The sequence below is a fragment of the Pseudorasbora parva genome, chromosome 18 (genome assembly GCF_024679245.1).
Source record: "Pseudorasbora parva isolate DD20220531a chromosome 18, ASM2467924v1, whole genome shotgun sequence".
Taxonomy (NCBI): Eukaryota; Metazoa; Chordata; class Actinopteri; order Cypriniformes; family Gobionidae; genus Pseudorasbora; species Pseudorasbora parva.
This window is the reverse complement of record NC_090189.1, coordinates 3,529,083-3,548,597: the sequence shown is the minus strand read 5'-3', so window position 1 is coordinate 3,548,597 and position 19,515 is coordinate 3,529,083. Positions and strand designations below refer to the sequence as shown.

General features: G+C 42.1%; 1 pseudogene; it reads left to right on the top strand.

Moving 5' to 3' along the window:
- The first annotated feature begins 381 nt into the window (after positions 1-381).
- On the top strand, positions 382-498 carry LOC137047229 (5S ribosomal RNA; annotated as a pseudogene).
- Positions 499-19,515: the final 19,017 nt, after the last annotated feature.

The window sequence follows — 19,515 nt, the reverse complement described above, 5'->3', positions numbered from 1 at the left end:
ACCCAAAAATGAAAATGATTTCATTAATGACTCGCCCTCATGTCGTTGGACACCCGTCAGACCTTCGTTCATCTTCAGAACACAAATGAAGATATTTTAGTGTAAAGCTGAGAAAGGCTTCAGATAGGCCTCCATTGGCATTCAGTCCATTCCCACTCACAAGACTCATAAAGGCACTAAACACATCGACACAAAGCCCATCTCACTACAGCGGCTGGACAATAATGTCACAATGCGACGAAAATAGTTATTGTGCGCACAAAAATTAAAATAACGACTTTATCCGCCAAGTTATTGACGTGAACTTGACGCATGCGTGAGAATATGACGCGGCTCCGCTGTTCGGATACAAGACCTGTGCTGCTCTCCACTTTTAGACACACCAGCAGCCATATCACCCTGTAGCCCAAGACTGGTTTCCCACTGAAGCTAAGCAGGGCTGAGCCTGGTCAGTACCTGGATGGGAGACCAACTGGGAAAACCAGGTAGCTGCTGGTAGAGGTGTTAGTGAGGCCAGCAGGGGGTGCTCACCCTGTGGTCTGTGTGGGTCCTAATGCCCCAGTATAGTGATGGGGACACTATACTGACAAAGAGCACCGTCCTTCGGATGAGACGTTAAACTGAGGTCCTGACTCTCTGTGGTCGTTAAAAATCCCAGGATGTCCTTCGATAAAGAGTAGGGGTGTAACCCCGGCATCCTGGCCAAATTTGCCCACTGGCCTCTGTCCATCATGGCCTCCTAATCTTCCCCATATCCTGATTGGCTTCATCACTCGGTCTCCTCTCCACCAATCAGCTGGTGTGTGGTGAGCGTTCTGGCGCAATATGGCTGCCGTCGCATCATCCAAGTGGATGCTGCACACTGGTGGTGGTTGAGGAGATTCCCCCCTTCTATGTAAAGCGCTTTGAGTGCCTAGAAAAGCGCTATATAAATGTAATGAATTATTATTATTATTACACACTTGCGAACTTCACTAAGCACTTCCCCTCGGGGGAATCCCAGCCGCCATTTTGAAGTGTGTTCCACTTCGTGAAGTGGACAAGGGAAGTTAATATAGACCGACCCTTGCTCCCTCGAGGGCCAATTTTGACTTCATATGAGTCTACTTCATATGTACACTTCAGGCAGCTTCATATACCACAGTGCAACGCGATTGTGATGTCACCACATATCGCGTTTAATTTACCCCACCACAAACAACTCTATGATATTTTTTAAAACATTTAAAAGAACCCAAACACATCCATATACATATAGATTGCTGCATTAAACAGTTTCTTAAAGGAAAAAAATAAATAATAAATCAACTCCATAGTGGATTCCAAGTGATCAAGGGCTTAGGGCGTTCCAGTTCAGTCCAATGCAGAGTTTCCGCCAGTAGTGGGCACTCATGCAATGTAAGCAATGACAAGCGAGTGAAAGGCATGATAAAAACGAACTGGAACGCTGCACCAGAAGAGGAGGAGCCGCTATCGCCTGAGCTCACGGCCGACACCTACACGGAAGGCAATAACTTGGCTTTGATTTTCTGTGCGCACAAAATGATTCTCGTTGCTTCGTAAAATGATCGTACAGCCACTGTAGTGAGATGGGCTTTGTGTCGATGTGTTTAGGGCCTTTATGGGTCTTGTGAGTGGGAATGGACTGAATGCCAATGGAGGCCTATCTGAACCCTTTCTCAGCTTTACACTAAAATATCTTCATTTGTGTTCTGAAGATGAACGAAGGTCTGACGGGTGTCCAACGACATGAGGGCGAGTCATTAATGAAATCATTTTCATTTTTGGGTGAACTAACCCCTCAAAGCAATATTTTGCTACAAAATGTTAGCCTGAATGCCAGCCGAAGTTACCCCCCGCCCACAAGATTTTTAGGTCGGGCGGTTTGGTCTGGCCTTGATCCATAGAGGAGTAATTATCTCAGAACAGACACTGTTCTGACCAATGAGATCATCAGGGCGGGCTTTAGCTGATGACGGACAGATGATCAACAGAAACTGACCAATGAGATCATCAGGGCGGGCTTTAGACGATGACAGACAGATGATCAACAGAAACTGACCAATGAGATCATCAGGGCGGGCTTTAGCCGATGACGGACAGATGATCAACAGAAACTGACCAATGAGATCATCAGGGCGGGCTTTAGCCGATGACGGACAGATGATCAACAGAAACTGACCAATGAGATCATCAGGGCGGGCTTTAGCCGATGACGGACAGATGATCAACAGTAACTGACCAATGAGATCATCAGGGCGGGCTTTAGACGATGACGGACAGATGATCAACAGAAACTGACCAATGAGATCATCAGGGCAGGCTTTAGCCGATGACGGACAGATGATCAACAGAAACTGACCAATGAGATCATCAGGGCAGGCTTTAGCCGATGATGGACAGATGATCGACAGAAACTGACCAATGAGATCATCAGGGCGGGCTTTAGACGATGACGGACAGATGATCAACAGAAACTGACCAATGAAATCATCAGGGCGGGCTTTAGACGATGATGGACAGATGATCAACAGAAACTGACCAATGAGATCATCAGGGCGGGCTTTAGACGATGACGGACAGATGATCAACAGTAACTGACCAATGAGATCATCAGGGCGGGCTTTAGACGATGACGGACAGATGATCAACAGAAACTGACCAATGAGATCATCAGGACGGGCTTTAGACGATGACGGACAGATGATCAACAGAAACTGACCAATGAAATCATCAGGGCGGGCTTTAGCCGATGACGGACAGATGATCAACAGAAACTGACCAATGAGATCATCAGGACGGGCTTTAGACGATGACGGACAGATGATCAACAGAAACTGACCAATGAGATCATCAGGGCGGGCTTTAGACGATGACGGACAGATGATCAACAGTAACTGACCAATGAGATCATCAGGGCGGGCTTTAGACGATGACGGACAGATGATCAACAGTAACTGACCAATGAGATCATCAGGACGGGCTTTAGACGATGACGGACAGATGATCAACAGAAACTGACCAATGAAATCATCAGGGCGGGCTTTAGCCGATGATGGGCAGATGATCAACAGAAACTGACCAATGAGATCATCAGGGCGGGCTTTAGACGATGACGGACAGATGATCAACAGTAACTGACCAATGAGATCATCAGGGCGGGCTTTAGACGATGACGGACAGATGATCAACAGTAACTGACCAATGAGATCATCAGGGCGGGCTTTAGACGATGACGGACAGATGATCAACAGAAACTGACCAATGAGATCATCAGGGCGGGCTTTAGACGATGACGGACAGATGATCAACAGAAACTGACCAATGAGATCATCAGGGCGGGCTTTAGACGATGACGGACAGATGATCAACAGAAACTGACCAATGAGATCATCAGGGCGGGCTTTAGACGATGACGGACAGATGATCAACAGAAACTGACCAATGAGATCATCAGGGCGGGCTTTAGACGATGACGGACAGATGATCAACAGAAACTGACCAATGAGATCATCATGGCGGGCTTTAGCCGATGACGGACAGATGATCAACAGTAACTGACCAATGAGATCATCAGGGCGGGCTTTAGACGATGACGGACAGATGATCAACAGAAACTGACCAATGAGATCATCAGGGCGGGCTTTAGCCGACGACGGACAGATGATCAACAGAAACTGACCAATGAGATCATCAGGGCGGGCTTTAGCCGATGACGGACAGATGATCAACAGTAACTGACCAATGAGATCATCAGGGCGGGCTTTAGACGATGACGGACAGATGATCAACAGAAACTGACCAATGAGATCATCAGGGCGGGCTTTAGACGATGACGGACAGATGATCAACAGAAGCTGACCAATGAGATCATCAGGGCGGGCTTTAGACGATGACGGACAGATGATCAACAGAAACTGACCAATGAGATCATCATGGCGGGCTTTAGCCGATGACGGACAGATGATCAACAGAAACTGACCAATGAGATCATCAGGGCGGGCTTTAGACGATGACGGACAGATGATCAACAGAAACTGACCAATGAGATCATCAGGGCGGGCTTTAGACGATGACGGACAGATGATCAACAGAAGCTGACCAATGAGATCATCAGGGCGGGCTTTAGACGATGACGGACAGATGATCAACAGAAGCTGACCAATGAGATCATCAGGGCGGGCTTTAGACGATGACAGACAGATGATCAACAGAAACTGACCAATGAGATCATCAGGGCGGGCTTTAGACGATGACGGACAGATGATCAACAGAAACTGACCAATGAGATCATCAGGGCGGGCTTTAGACGATGACAGACAGATGATCAACAGAAACTGACCAATGAGATCATCAGGGCGGGCTTTAGACGATGACGGACAGATGATCAACAGAAACTGACCAATGAGATCATCAGGGCGGGCTTTAGCCGATGACGGACAGATGATCAACAGTACCGTAATCATCACGTCATCAAAGGGGCTTGGGTTATATTTGTTCGGATCCTAAACGGAGAGCTTGTTTGTATCTGCATCACCTTCACTATTTCTCTCAGAAATGATGATCATGTTGGGTAAGTACTCTGTGTATCATTAAATTATTATTATTTTTCTACAACACCGGCAAAGATCGTTTATTCCAGCGCGTGTGCAGACAGGGTTGCCAAGTTTTTGCAACAAAACCCGCCAACTACTAGCCCTAAACAATAGCTTCTCGGGGGGTTCTCCGGGGGAAAATGGTGTTTGGGGGTAAAATGTGTGTTATTTTGGTAAGGTTGCTGCTAAAATCCGCATTCATGGGTCTTTATATCACATAATAGTCGCTTTAACCCGTGGAAAAAAACGCGGACTTGGCAACACAGTGCAGTTGAGCTCTGTTGACATTTGACGACTAACGTTATGCGTCGCTCCGTTGCTCTGATTGGTTGTCGGTCTGTCCAATCGAGGTCTTTCCTGGTTGGGTTGAAACACGCCCCATAATCACAGCCCAATGAGCATCAGACTCACATTCTGACTAGAGCTGAGTATGACCACGTCAGGCTAACAAAACGCAACACAAATGCATAAAATGAACTCACCAATTGCTTGATTCATATGAACTAAAACTGGGATGCTAGAAAGTATTATATGCAAACATGTTTGCTTGGACAATGCATTTTAAAATGCATGCATTGCGATCTGACGCATTTCACAACACAACAGCAATGCCAAAAATTTAAAAGCTACAACTGTTTGCACTCATGCACTTGCATGATTTGGGACTTTAGATGCATGTGCAATATACAATGCAACTTAAAAATGGTGCAACAAAATCGTAAGTTTGCTTACAGATGATCTGCTGAACAACATAGTTCACTTAGTAGTGTCACTACACAAGACTGAATGATTCAGTGGCATGAAAAAAGCACAGATAGGTGCTTCCTAATGACCACTATCCTGAGCCGGTTTTTATCAGTTGAGAAATGGCAGGTGGTAATTCGGCTGAGGATTTCACATCATGGGGGAAGTAGAACGGACTCTGTCGGACTCGAATCGTAATTTGTGTGCCCTGGATGAGCCGTTATCAGAGGTGGAAAAGTGATACGGACACGCTGTCAGACGCCAGAGCGTGTTCAGCGATAAAAGCGTCAAACTGCCTCAGTAATCCAGCAGAAAGACACTGAATGTGTTAACAATGCCACTCTCGCAGCTAGAGGACGGTCTTTCTGTCGGTGTTCACTTTATGGGAAGTTAAATATAAGACAGCCCAGTTAAAGAGAATTCACATGTTCATCTTTCTTTAGTGTGTTTAATGTTACGCATGAAACATTTCCTGGTTAATTTAGGATAACGTTTTCTTTTCCACATTTAAGGATGTCAGCTTTCATACTTGGCGCTCACAACGCAATAGCTGCGTGCACTCGTCATTCTTCACAGTTGTTTTCAATCAGTTGAACAAATTCTTACGCTCAAATGGATACTTTGACAATTTTCAATCTGGTTTCCGTCCACATCACAGTACAGAGACAGCGCTCATAAAGATTATAAATGATATTCGCTTAAACACTGATACAGGCAAAACATCAATTCTGGTACAACTGGATCTCAGTGCCGCATTCGACACTGTTGACCACACTATACTTCTAGACAGGCTGGAAAACTGGGTTGGGCTTTCTGGGATGGTCCTCAAATGGTTCAGGTCATACTTAAAAGGGAGAGGTTATTATGTGAGTATAGGAGATCATAAGTCTGAGTGGACATCCATGACATGCGGAGTCCCACAAGGGTCAATTCTAGCACCTCTCCTGTTTAACCTGTATATGCTGCCACTGAGCCAAATAATGAAAAAGAACAATATTACTTACCACAGCTATGCTGACGATACCCAGCTCTACTTAGCACTGTCACCTAATGACTACAGCCCCATTGACTCGCTGTGCAAATGCATTGATGAAGTTAACAACTGGATGTGCCAAAACTATCTTCAGTTAAACAAAGACAAAACTGAAATCATTACATTTGGAAACAAAGATGAAATTCTCAAGGTGAACGCATATCTTGAGGCTAAAGGCCTGATAACAAAAAATCAAGTCAGGAATCTTGGAGTGATTTTGGAGTCAGACCTGAGTTTCAGTAGTCATGTCAAAGCAATAACTAAATCAGCATACTATCATCTGAAAAATATTGCAAGGATTAGATGTTTTGTCTCCAGGCAAGACTTAGAGAAACTGGTTCACGCTTTCATCACTAGTGGGGTGGACTATTGTAACGGCCTTCTCACCGGCCTTCCTAAAAAGACCATTAGACAGCTGCAGCTCATACAGAACGCTGAGCAGAAGCAGAAAATATGACCATATCACACCAGTCCTCAGGTCTTTACACTGGCTTCCAGTTACATTTAGGATCGACTTTAAAGTACTATTACTTGTTTATAAATCTCTCAATGAGCTAGGACCCCAATCCATCGCAGATATGCTGATTAAATACAAACCCAACAGATCACTCAGATCAGCAGGATCAAATCAGTTAGAAATACCAAGAGTTCACTCAAAGCAAGGAGAGTCTGCCTTTAGCTATTATGCCAGCCGCAGCTGAACCAGCTTCCTGAACAGATCAGATGTGCTCCAACAGTAGCCACATTCAAATCCAGACTCAAAACACATCTGTTCAGCTGTGCGTTTACTGAATGAGCTCTGAGCACTGTACGTCTGACTGATCGCACCCTATCTTATCTCTTTATTGTTTTAGTTTACCTTTGTTCTTATCTTTGGTTATTGTTTATTTTATATGTTCTTTTGAGTTAAATATGACGAGTGAAAACTGGGTTTGATGGAAATAGTAAGTTTGACAATAAGGTTTGAGTGTGTGTAAATCTGTGGAGGGTATGATGAGTGAGAATGGGTTTAACAAGAAGGTTCCTGAGTAAAAATCAGGGAATAGTGATTAAAATGGATGTTATGAACGTGTTTGAGAAAGAAATGAATGAGAGGTGTTCTAATTAAGATGGTACATGTTTGTAGGCTGTAAACTGAAGAATGTTTATTTTTATATCAGACCATTATTGTGGATCTGACCATTTTATCTTATTTTATCTTATTTTTTTTATTTATTTTTTTATTATTATTATTATTTTAATTACTATATCTTTACGACTGTTTTAACTATGCTTGTTTTTAATTCTTTATTCGTCCATATGGTATTCTTTTTTTTTCTCATGCATTTGTTACCACTGTTTTAATTAATTTCTATGTAAAGCACTTTGAATTGCCATTGGGTATGAAATGTGCTATACAAATAAACTTGCCTTGCCTTGCCTTGCCTTGCCTTTAGCTCCGCCCACACGATACGCCTCCACCCGCTCGGTTTTATTCGGAAAGACTCGGTATGCGTATCTTTCTTTTATAAATATAATAAAACTAAAGACTTTTCAGAGATATGAAGAATGCAATACTACTCTATAGGTACTCAAGATTGACATGAGATTGACTGAAACTGAGTGTTCCCTTTAATATTAAAGGGTTAGTTCACCCAAAAATGAAACTTTAGTCAATTACTCCTCCCCCTAATGTCGTTCCACACCCGTAAGACCTCCGTTCATCTTCACACACAGTTTAAGATATTTTAGATTTAGTCCGAGAGCGTATGCAAGTGTATGCACACTATACTGTCCATGTCCAGAAAGGGAATAAAAACATCATCAGAGTAGTCCATATGAGACATCAGTGGGTTAATTAGAGTCTCTTGAAGCATCGGAAATACATTTGGGTCCAAAAATAACAAAAACTATTTAAAAAAATAACAAAAATGATTCGGATCGTGAGTCAAACTGAAATCACGTGACATTGGCGATCCGAATCATGAATCGATTCGCTGATTCATAACCGTTTGAATCTTTATTTGAGGATTAAACACAAACCCGAAGAGAAGACAATGCTGAATAAAGTCGTAGTTTTTGTTATTTTTGGACCCAAATGTATTTCCGATGCTTCAAGAGACTCTAATTAACCCACTAATGTCTCATATGGACTACTCTGATGATGTTTTTATTCCCTTTCTGGACATGGACAGTATAGTGTGCATACACTTGCATACGCTCTCAGACTAAATCTAAAATATCTTAAACTGTGTGTGAAGATGAACGGAGGTCTGACGGGTGTGGAACGACATTAGGGAGAGGAATTTTTGGGTGAGCTAACCCTTTAATCAAACAACAATAAAAAATATAAAACCACCCCATGCTTGGCTAAATAACTTTAATGTATTTATTAAAAATCAATGTAGCCTATCTAGTTAATTTATAGAGTGAAGACTAAGCAGGATTTATATATATATATATATATATATATATATATATATATATATATATATATATATATATATATATATATATATATATATATATATATATATATATATATATATATATATATATATTGTATTATTTAATTTATTTCTTGAATTGCTACTGTTAAATAGACCTAGCTGGGAAATAAAGCACTGTTTTGTTCATATTGTTTGTAATTTGCCTGTTTCGCTTATTTTTAAAAACAAAGATCAAATTTAAAATCTATATTGTAATTATAAAAGTACATTTCAAAAATATTAAATTACTTGTCAAAAATGTTTAATTTTTAAATTAAATTATTTAATTTAGTTCTATCTAAATAGTTTTTGTTGTTTTTAAAGCCGCACTTGGCTACTTTTGCTCTCGGGGTCCCCCTACAGTTTGGAAAAAATAATGTCCTCCACTACTGTCGTAATCTCGGTCATCCTACATCAGGGGATGCCATCGCGCGTGCATTTGTTGACATGACAGCCCTGATAGCCCTGAACTAGTGATGCGCGGTCGTCTCATAACCCGCGGACCCCGTATGTCTATTTAATGGTCGCGGGTGCGCGGCGGGTTGTAAAAATATATACAGTGGTGCGGTGCGGGCCAAATAACTTCATAAAAGCGTCCCGCGGGTCGGTGCAGCACTAACAGTTCCCCTGAACACTGCAGGAGGAGTTCACATGCAGGTGTTCTTCTGGCGGCGCGTGTGAAATGTCTTCATCCCAGGTACAGTCAGTGGCAGATGTTTCAGCATGTCGTATGAATATAATTTCATGGGTTTTATTTTTTTCAAACACCAAATAATCACGATGCTCACGTTTACAAGCCAGCGTCATTATAGTAGTCTATTGGTTACCGTTTTCCAGAATCTATATGATACTTCAGTTCAATGTTTGAGTGGTCGGTAATCACCGTAACAAGCAGGACAGCATCGGTCGGGCACGCCTCCTTCAGCTCACGCCGACGAGCAAACGCTGGTCACATGCTGATCCTCGTCCTGCCTTTAATCCCAGCACTTTTTCGTTTCCTCTTATTGCTTTCCTCCAACTAAACCTTTTCTTTCTTATTTGTCTCTGCTGCTTCGGACATGACTATATTATCCGACGAACAAAGTTGGGCTCGCACATCCGAATGTAAGGAAGTGTGTGTGTTGGTGGAAGTGACGTATATGCCGTAAAGCAGTCGAATTTTGTAGTTCTTTTTGTTCTCGGGTTACTACCCGAAACCCGAAGTTTAAAAGTACGATTAAAAACGATACAGACCCCATCAGGCTATGGCAGACGTGTCATTCAACCTATTGTAAGTCGATTTATCATCACAAGAGTCTTAAAAAATATATTATGAAGGTTGAAAAGTTACCTAGTGCTGCTTTAATGGGGGCAAAAGAAAATCAAGTTTTTTTTATTATTTAAAAGCAATTGCAAACATATCGAGATATTTATCAAATATAGTAAAATAAATTGACAATATTGAGATATATATTTTAGATATTGCCCAGTCCTATTTCCAGTGCATAAAGTCACAATATTCCTCATTTAAATAATTCATACGCAGAATAAAGGGGCGGGGCCTGGTTGAGTTAATTAGTAGGTTCTGGTAGGGGGCGGGACATTTCCCAAACACCAATCACAACACACCGTTCCAGCCGACCAATCAGAGCACAGTGTGCGTTTCAGAGGGAGGGGCTTCATAGAGACAGGAACTAAACAGAGCGTTACTGACAGACTGGGAAGAGAGGAGCCGCCACAATGGAGAACATGAGGAAATAATCAACATTCAAGCAGCAAAAGCATGATTTTTCTCTCTTATGGGACCAAGTGCAAAACAAGAAAAATGTTAACCCACTAAACGGAAAAATGCCGCAGTAAAAGTTGAGTGAAATCAAAAAGTTAACTGCATGTTTTCAACCGCTTTGACCTGAATCTCATTTAAACTAATTAAAATAAAGATGCTGTTATACTTATGAAAACAATGGCAATGCAAAATAATCAAGCCACACTGAAAATGCTTTGTGAGATTCAGATGCTCGGTGTGTGAATGCATGTAAAGGTGGAAAAGATCTCGCCGCGTTTCTAATAATAACCACACGGCGATACAAATCTTAAGATAAATTAATAGACTATAATATTATAGCTTGCATTAATAATCGTTTGGATGGTGTGGATGGGCATACAGAGGCTGTTTCCTGTAAATAGTTGGCTAATTATGTCTGCGAGGGAAAGGCTTGTTATCTACACACAGAGCCTGTGGCCGGTGCTTTGAAATATAGGCCTGCCATGAGCGAGCGTCACTATTACTCCTGATAAAAGAGCCAATGTGATCGCTTCTGTTTACAGTCCTGCCTCTGACGCACGCCTGCTGATCTGGGTTCAGTTTAATGACACCCGACCAGGTCTGAGGAATTACACAAATAAGCCTTTCTATGCTGGAATCAATCAATAGCTATGATTTTATGCACATATTGGGAAATGGCAAATTCCAAAAATGCGTATAAACGTGTGTGTTAATTATTTTTTTATCCGACAAGACAATTAATTGTTGTTCAAAAAATGTAATATAAAATAAATGCATGTAAAAATTCTTTATGGAGTTTCTGCAGGTTTTATGAAGATAAATGTGCAATCTTTTAATCCTAATTAAAGAAATTATAAGGAATAAATTGAAGAGAACGATGCGTCAATATGTTCATCTAAGCACACAGTGAGTTGTATTAATGACACTTTAAAGTTTGAAAATACTATTTCCAACAGATGTCCAAAACTTAATTTGACAAAAAAAAAAAAAAAAATAGCTAGATAGCTAAATAAGTTTGAGATAAGAGAAAAAGTCTTTGGGAAATCTTGTGAAAGGGTTTTATGATTAAAACAAGAACAAATATCTGTTACAGTGCTCATAAAAATCAACCTTATTCAAATGTTAGTAATTTTCAAACCTAATGACAGATATTTGCTCTTGTTTTGAGCATAAACTCACTTTGTTTTTGTTCAATCTCTCAAAAACAAAACTTAATTTCTTCATTTTGCATTTCATTAAATGTTTCTTGATGTAAGGATGTTGAGAATTTGTACTGGAAAACTGCTTTCCTGAGGAAAAACATAATTTTTTGCACTGCATGCAATTTAATTTTGCAATTAGGGCCCTATGAAATCTTTTTATTTCTTTTTTATTATTATTCTTGACTCTGCTTTAATGGTTACATTTATTTTACTTACTCGCATTCATCTTCGGAACACAAATAAAGATCATTTTAATGACATGGGAAAGATTTCTGTCCCTCTCAGCCCCTTTCACACTGCGATTCCGGCAAATACACGGATAATGCGACCCGGCATTTGTTCCCGGGCCGCTAGATTTGGTCCATTCACACTGCCAGCGAAATACCGTAATATGTGCGCTTTCACACACAACCTGTAACGGTCCCGGGTCGAGTTGACACGTGACATCCGGATGTGACGTATAACGGCGAGCGATCTCAGCTTCAGCGCGGATAGTAAGAAGCTCCGTGGTCTCGACTTGTGTCCAGTTTGCGCACATTTCTGCTTGTTTAACTTTAGTTTCTTTTGTATACGAACACTCTCTGCGTTTAAAACACCGACGAGCTCTTCTGGCACTGCAGGGTTGTGTTATTGAAAAAACAAGCTCTAGGAGTCGCACGATAACTACGCACACGTTGCGGGATTAGTTTCGGCTTTTGTTCACACAGCGCTCGTCCCGGGTCGAATACCGCAATGTTACTAGGTCCCCGACCCGGGTTCAATTCGGTAATCAATCCCGGGACGTGGTTGCTTTCACACAGAAGGCGACCTGGCAATGCTCCGGGAATATTGCGGGTCCGATGTGCAGTGTGAAAGGGGCTTAAGCAACTTCCAAGCTTAAACTTCATAAAGAGATCCTAAAACAAATTCATTTGAATATATGGTTTATTCCAAATTTTCTGAAGAGACTCGATGGCTTTATATGATGAAGGAAAGTCTTACGGGTTTGGGTCGACATTAGGGCGAGTAAACGACAACAGAATTGTCATTTTTCGGTGAACTGTCCCTTTATAAGTGTTCTGACCTACTTTTGATTTATTCATCCAAAATCAGACAAATTCCATGACATTCTGCATTATACGTGTAACCCCTTCTGTTGGACCGGGACTCGAACCCGGGTCCGCCGGCACGAGAGTCGAATGCTCTAACAAGCCTCTGTTACATACGCTATAATTCTTATAAATGGATTCTTTATCGCAGAAATCATACGGCCCAAAAGCAATGCCATGATATTGTATTTACATTTATGCATTTGGCAGACGCTTTTATCCAAAGCGACTTACATTGCATTGCATTTTTTACATTATCGTCAGTTCATGCTTTCCCTGGGAATCGAGCCCATGACCTTGGCGTTGCTAGCGCCACGCTCTACTGGTTGAGCGACAGGAAAGTTAAGGCTTTCCAAACCAATTTAAGACATTCAATTATGGAAGGGCAAATTAAGACTTTTAAAACTGTTTAAAAAAAACTAAAACAAATGCATGCAGAATGTATTGTTTAAAAAATAGTCAATTAAAATATTTACAAATTTAAGCACAATTGTTTGTTTAAAAAAAAAAGTGCATTAATAAAATGAATGAGGTCTTGCTTCATGCACAAACTACGATGGAAACATTTACTGAATAAATCCCTCGATGATCAACAAGAAACTTTACCTTAGCAGAGGCTGTGATTGGCTAACTGGACTAACCAGCGGACCAATGGCATCGCAGCATCTCAAATGTTGTTTTGCTCTCTTGAACACATGCGAAGGAAACGCTGCTTTATTCCCAAAAGTTGTATGCGATTATATCAATTTCACACGTTAAATTCTTTGTATGAAAACATAGCTATTAATTTTACAATGGTTAATAGGTAAACTTTATGAACAAAGATGATCAAAACTAACATATCCACTAATTAAAGGTCACATATTGTACACCTTTCTGGAGTTTTAAAGCAGCACTAGGTAACTTTTCAACCTTCATAATATATTTTTTAAGACTCTTGTGATGATAAATCGACGAACAGGTTGAATGACACGTCTGCCATAGCCTGACGGGGTCTGTATCGTTTTTAATCGTACTTTTAAACTTCGGGTTTCGGGTAGTAACCCGAGAACAAAAAGAACTACAAAATTCGACTGCTTTACGGCATATACGTCACTTCCACCAACACACACACTTCCTTACATTCGGACGTGCGAGCCCAACTTTGTTCGTCGGATAATATAGTCATGTCCGAAGCAGCAGAGACAAATAAGAAAGAAAAGGTTTTGTTGGAGGAAAGCAATAAGAGGAAACGAGAGAGTGATGGGATTAAAGGCAGGACGAGGATCATCATGTGACCAGCGTTTGCTCGTCGGCGTGAGCTGAAGGAGGCGTGCCCGACCGATGCTGTCCTGCTTGTTACGGTGATTACCGACCACTCAAACATTGAACTGAAGTATCATATAGATTCTGTAAAACGCTAACCAATAGACTACTATAATGACGCTGGCTTGTAAACGTGAGCATCGTGATTATTTGGTGTTTGAAAAAAATAAAACCCATGAAATTATATTCATATGACCTGCTGAAACATATGCCACTGACTGTAACGTTACCTGGGATGAAGACATTTCACACGCGCCGCCAGAAGAACACCTGCATGTGAACTCCTCCTGCAGTGTTCAGGGGAACTGTTAGTGCTGCACCGACCCGCGGGCCGCTTTTATGAAGTTATTTGGCCCGCCCCGAACCACTGTATATATTTTTTACAACCCACCGCGCACCCGCGACCATTAAATAGACATATGGGGTCCGCGGGTTATGAGACGACCCGCGCATCACCAGTTCAGGGCTATCAGGGCTGTCATGTCTACAAATGCACGCGCGATGGCATCCCCTGTTGTAGGATTACAGCTCTTACGACAGTAGTGGAGGACATTATTTTTTCCAAACTGTAGGGGGACCCCGAGAACAAAAGTAGCCAAGTGCGGTTTTAAGTCCTTGATAATATATATTTGCGGTATAAGAACCAAAAACCATTGCAATATATTTTTCTCTGATAAGAACAGGTCGATATTGGCCACTCTAATTAATATTCATGAGCCTATCTTCTGATTGGCCTGTTGTTTTCGGATTCCTCAGAGAATCAAAACGGCTTGTCTAATGAGACCGCTTTGGTTTAATGTGGATTAAAAAATAAGGAGTGGGTGGATTTGTATCATTGTAGGGTGGTTGTGTTCAGACACAGTCAACACATTTATATCCAAAGTTGCATAATAGGTGACCTTTAAAACAGTTGTTTAGCCAAACCGTAGGTTGTTTATAATTGCCCCATAAAGATGCAATGAATCTGCTCTCTGAAAGAGCTTGTTGGCACTCTGTAAGGCTGATAAATATTGCTAAACAAGTTTTCTAGTTAAAAAATGCACATGAAAGCCCTTTGAAGTCTCTCACTTGAACACGATGAGCTTATAATAACGGCTTTAGAAGTGGGAATTATGAAATTTCCGATGTCGCATGTCGTTATTTATACCCCACCGTGCTAACCGTCTGCATAAATCATAAACGCACATTTATTACGCACAGTATATAGTCAGATGACTGACTTTTCATTTTCAGTGCGTGAGATTGTCCTGTTTTGTTGTTGCCGGCATCCCGGAGCATGAGCTCTTGAAGCTCCGCCCTCTTCTTGAAAGGGGGCGGGGAGCACCAGCACATTTGTATTTAAAGGGACACACACAAAAACAGTGTGTTTTTACTCACCCCCCAAAAAGTGGCAACTTTACAAATGCTATAAAATATTAATTGAGAGGAAACTTTACACACTCTGGGAGACTTATATTACATCTTATAAAAAAGGGTTGGCATGGTTCTACACATCCGATGCTGATTGGTTCTTGAGATGTGGGCGTGGCTTTCAGACACGTACGCAGATGAGCACAAGCTTGCAGGGGCGGAGTTTAAACGCATTAAATGATTTGAGACGTCCTGTGTATGTCAGATTCAGTATTTACATTTTTATTAAATATTGAGGTCTAAAATATTTAAAAGCAAAACATGCGCTGACGAATTATTCACAATAAGACTTATAATATGCATTTCGAAAATAGATTTAATGTAGCCTGACGTGGTCATACTCAACACTAGTCAGAATATGAGTCTGATGCTCATTGGGCTGTGATTATGGGGTGTGTTTCAACCCAACCAGGAAAAACCTCGATTGGACAGACTGACAACCAATCAGAGCAACGAAGCGACGCATAACGTTAGTCGTCAAATATCAACAGAGCTCAACTGCACTGTGTTGCCAAGTCTGCGTTTTTTTTCGCGGGTTGTTTTCTATGTCCGCGGGTTGAAGCGACTATTATGTGATATATAGACCAGAGTGCGAATTTTAGCAGCAACCTTACCAAAATAACACACATTTTACCCCCAAAACACTAATTTCCCCCGGAGAACCCCCCCGAGAAGCTATTGTTTAGGGCTAGTAGTTGCCTGGTTTTGTTGTAAAAACTTGGCAACCCTGTCTGCACGCGCGCTGGAATAAACGATCTTAACCGGTGTTGTTAAAAAAATAAAAGATTTTAATGATACACAGAGTACTTACCCAACATGATCATCATTTCTGAGAGAAATAGTGAAGGTGATGCAGATACAAACAAGCTCTCCGTTTAGGATTCGAACAAATATAACCCAAACCCCTTTGATGATGTGATGATTACGGTACTGTTGATCATCTGTCCGTCATCGGCTAAAGCCCGCCCTGATGATCTCATTGGTCAGTTACTGTTGATCATATGTCCATCATCGGCTAAAGCCCGCCCTGATGATCTCATTGGTCAGTTTCTGTTGATCATCTGTCCGTCATCGGCTAAAGCCCGCCCTGATGATCTCATTGGTCAGTTTCTGTTGATCATCTGTCCGTCATCGGCTAAAGCCCGCCCTGATGATCTCATTGGTCAGCTTCTGTTGATCATCTGTCCGTCATCGGCTAAAGCCCGCCCTGATGATCTCATTGGTCAGTTTCTGTTGATCATCTGTCCGTCATCGGCTAAAGCCCGCCCTGATGATCTCATTGGTCAGTTTCTGTTGATCATCTGTCCGTCATCGGCTAAAGCCCGCCCTGATGATCTCATTGGTCAGTTTCTGTTGATCATCTGTCCGTCATCGGCTAAAGCCCGCCCTGATGATCTCATTGGTCAGTATCTGTTGATCATCTGTCCGTCATCGGCTAAAGCCCGCCCTGATGATCTCATTGGTCAGTTTCTGTTGATCATCTGTCCGTCATCGGCTAAAGCCCGCCCTGATGATCTCATTGGTCAGTTTCTGTTGATCATCTGTCCGTCATCAGCTAAAGCCCACCCTGATGATCTCATTGGTCAGTTTCTGTTGATCATCTGTCCGTCATCGGCTAAAGCCCGCCCTGATGATCTCATTGGTCAGTTTCTGTTGATCATCTGTCCGTCATCGGCTAAAGCCCGCCCTGATGATCTCATTGGTCAGTATCTGTTGATCATCTGTCCGTCATCGGCTAAAACCCGCCCTGATGATCTCATTGGTCAGTTTCTGTTGATCATCTGTTCGTCATCGGCTAAAGCCCGCCCTGATGATCTCATTGGTCAGTTTCTGTTGATCATCTGTCCGTCATCGGCTAAAGCCCGCCCTGATGATCTCATTGGTCAGTTTCTGTTGATCATCTGTCCATCATCAGCTAAAGCCCGCCCTGATGATCTCATTGGTCAGTTTCTGTTGATCATCTGTCCGTCATTGGCTAAAGCCCGCCCTGATGATCTCATTGGTCAGCTTCTGTTGATCATCTGTCCGTCATCGTCTAAAGCCCGCCCTGATGATCTCATTGGTCAGTTTTTGTTGATCATCTGTCCGTCATCGGCTAAAGCCCGCCTTGATGATCTCATTGGTCAGCTTCTGTTGATCATCTGTCCATCATCATCTAAAGCCCGCCCTGATGATCTCATTAGTCAGTTTCTGTTGATCATCTGTCCGTCATCAGCTAAAGCCCGCCCTGATGATCTCATTGGTCAGCTTCTGTTGATCATCTGTCCATCATCGTCTAAAGCCCGCCCTGATGATCTCATTGGTCAGTTTCTGTTGATCATCTGTCCATCATCAGCTAAAGCCCGCCCTGATGATCTCATTGGTCAGTTTCTGTTGATCATCTGTCCGTCATTGGCTAAAGCCCGCCCTGATGATCTCATTGGTCAGCTTCTGTTGATCATCTGTCCGTCATCGTCTAAAGCCCGCCCTGATGATCTCATTGGTCAGTTTTTGTTGATCATCTGTCCGTCATCGGCTAAAGCCCGCCTTGATGATCTCATTGGTCAGCTTCTGTTGATCATCTGTCCATCATCATCTAAAGCCCGCCCTGATGATCTCATTAGTCAGTTTCTGTTGATCATCTGTCCGTCATCAGCTAAAGCCCGCCCTGATGATCTCATTGGTCAGCTTCTGTTGATCATCTGTCCATCATCGTCTAAAGCCCGCCCTGATGATCTCATTGGTCAGTTTCTGTTGATCATCTGTCCATCATCGTCTAAAGCCCGCCCTGATGATCTCATTGGTCAGCTTCTGTTGATCATCTGTCCATCATCGTCTAAAGCCCGCCCTGATGATCTCATTGGTCAGCTTCTGTTGATCATCTGTCCATCATCGTCTAAAGCCCGCCCTGATGATCTCATTGGTCAGTTTCTGTTCAGCCATATGCACTCCTCTATGGATCGAGTCCAGACTGAACTGCCCGAGCTCAAATGTTGTGGGAGGGGCTGAGTCCGGCTGGCATCCAGGCATTCATGCAAACTTCCATTAAATGTGTCCAATGTTTGTTCCAATCAGGTTTTATTGGGTTGTGCATTTGCATTTTTGCACTTATAAATGCATTTGATCTGTTTCTGTGTATGCTGGGTTAGAGAGAGTTTAGAGATCTGACACACTGGAGGTTAAATGTGAGGGATCAGGAATGCTGGGATCGATCCTGTAGTGTTATTAGTGTATCATTGGCCCTGTAAATCCCTCCCGGTTCTCACGATCAGAACACAACGAACGAGCGTTAATTAATCTCTGGATTATTCTGAAGCCGCACGGCTACAAGCCTCATAAATCAGGAATTATTCTGCTGTCTCGAGGAGCTGCGCGGAGAGAGCGTGCAGGTGTGTGTGTGTGTGAAAATGATGTATCGTGATACACGCTCAACTGTGATCCGACCATGTAACAAACATCAATCAAACTACATGTTCATTTCCACCTTCTTTATCAAAAACAAAGATGACTTACTGTTTTCAGAGGAAAGGGAGCAGAAATCTCTGAGCACAGGGAAAAAGTTTGCTGCTATTCTTCAAATAAAACTTTTAAGGGACAGAGATTTTAAGGGCAACACAAATGCAAACTCTCTCTCTCTCTCTCTCTCTCTCTCTCTCTCTCTCTCTCTCGTGAAGTGAAACTGTGGACACAAGAAAAAACATCAATGAACAATATAAGTAGTGTCCCATGTTTAGTTTCTGAATACGTTTTTCATGCTAGACTTCATGACGAATGATCAATAAATCAATCAGCTTTATTTATATTGCGCTTTTACAATGCCGATTGTGTCAAAGCAGCTTCAGTGTTAAACAGGACAATACTGCGACAAATTTAGATTCAGCTGTACAGTCGTTCTGGAGAAAATAGTGATGTTATCAGATTATTTT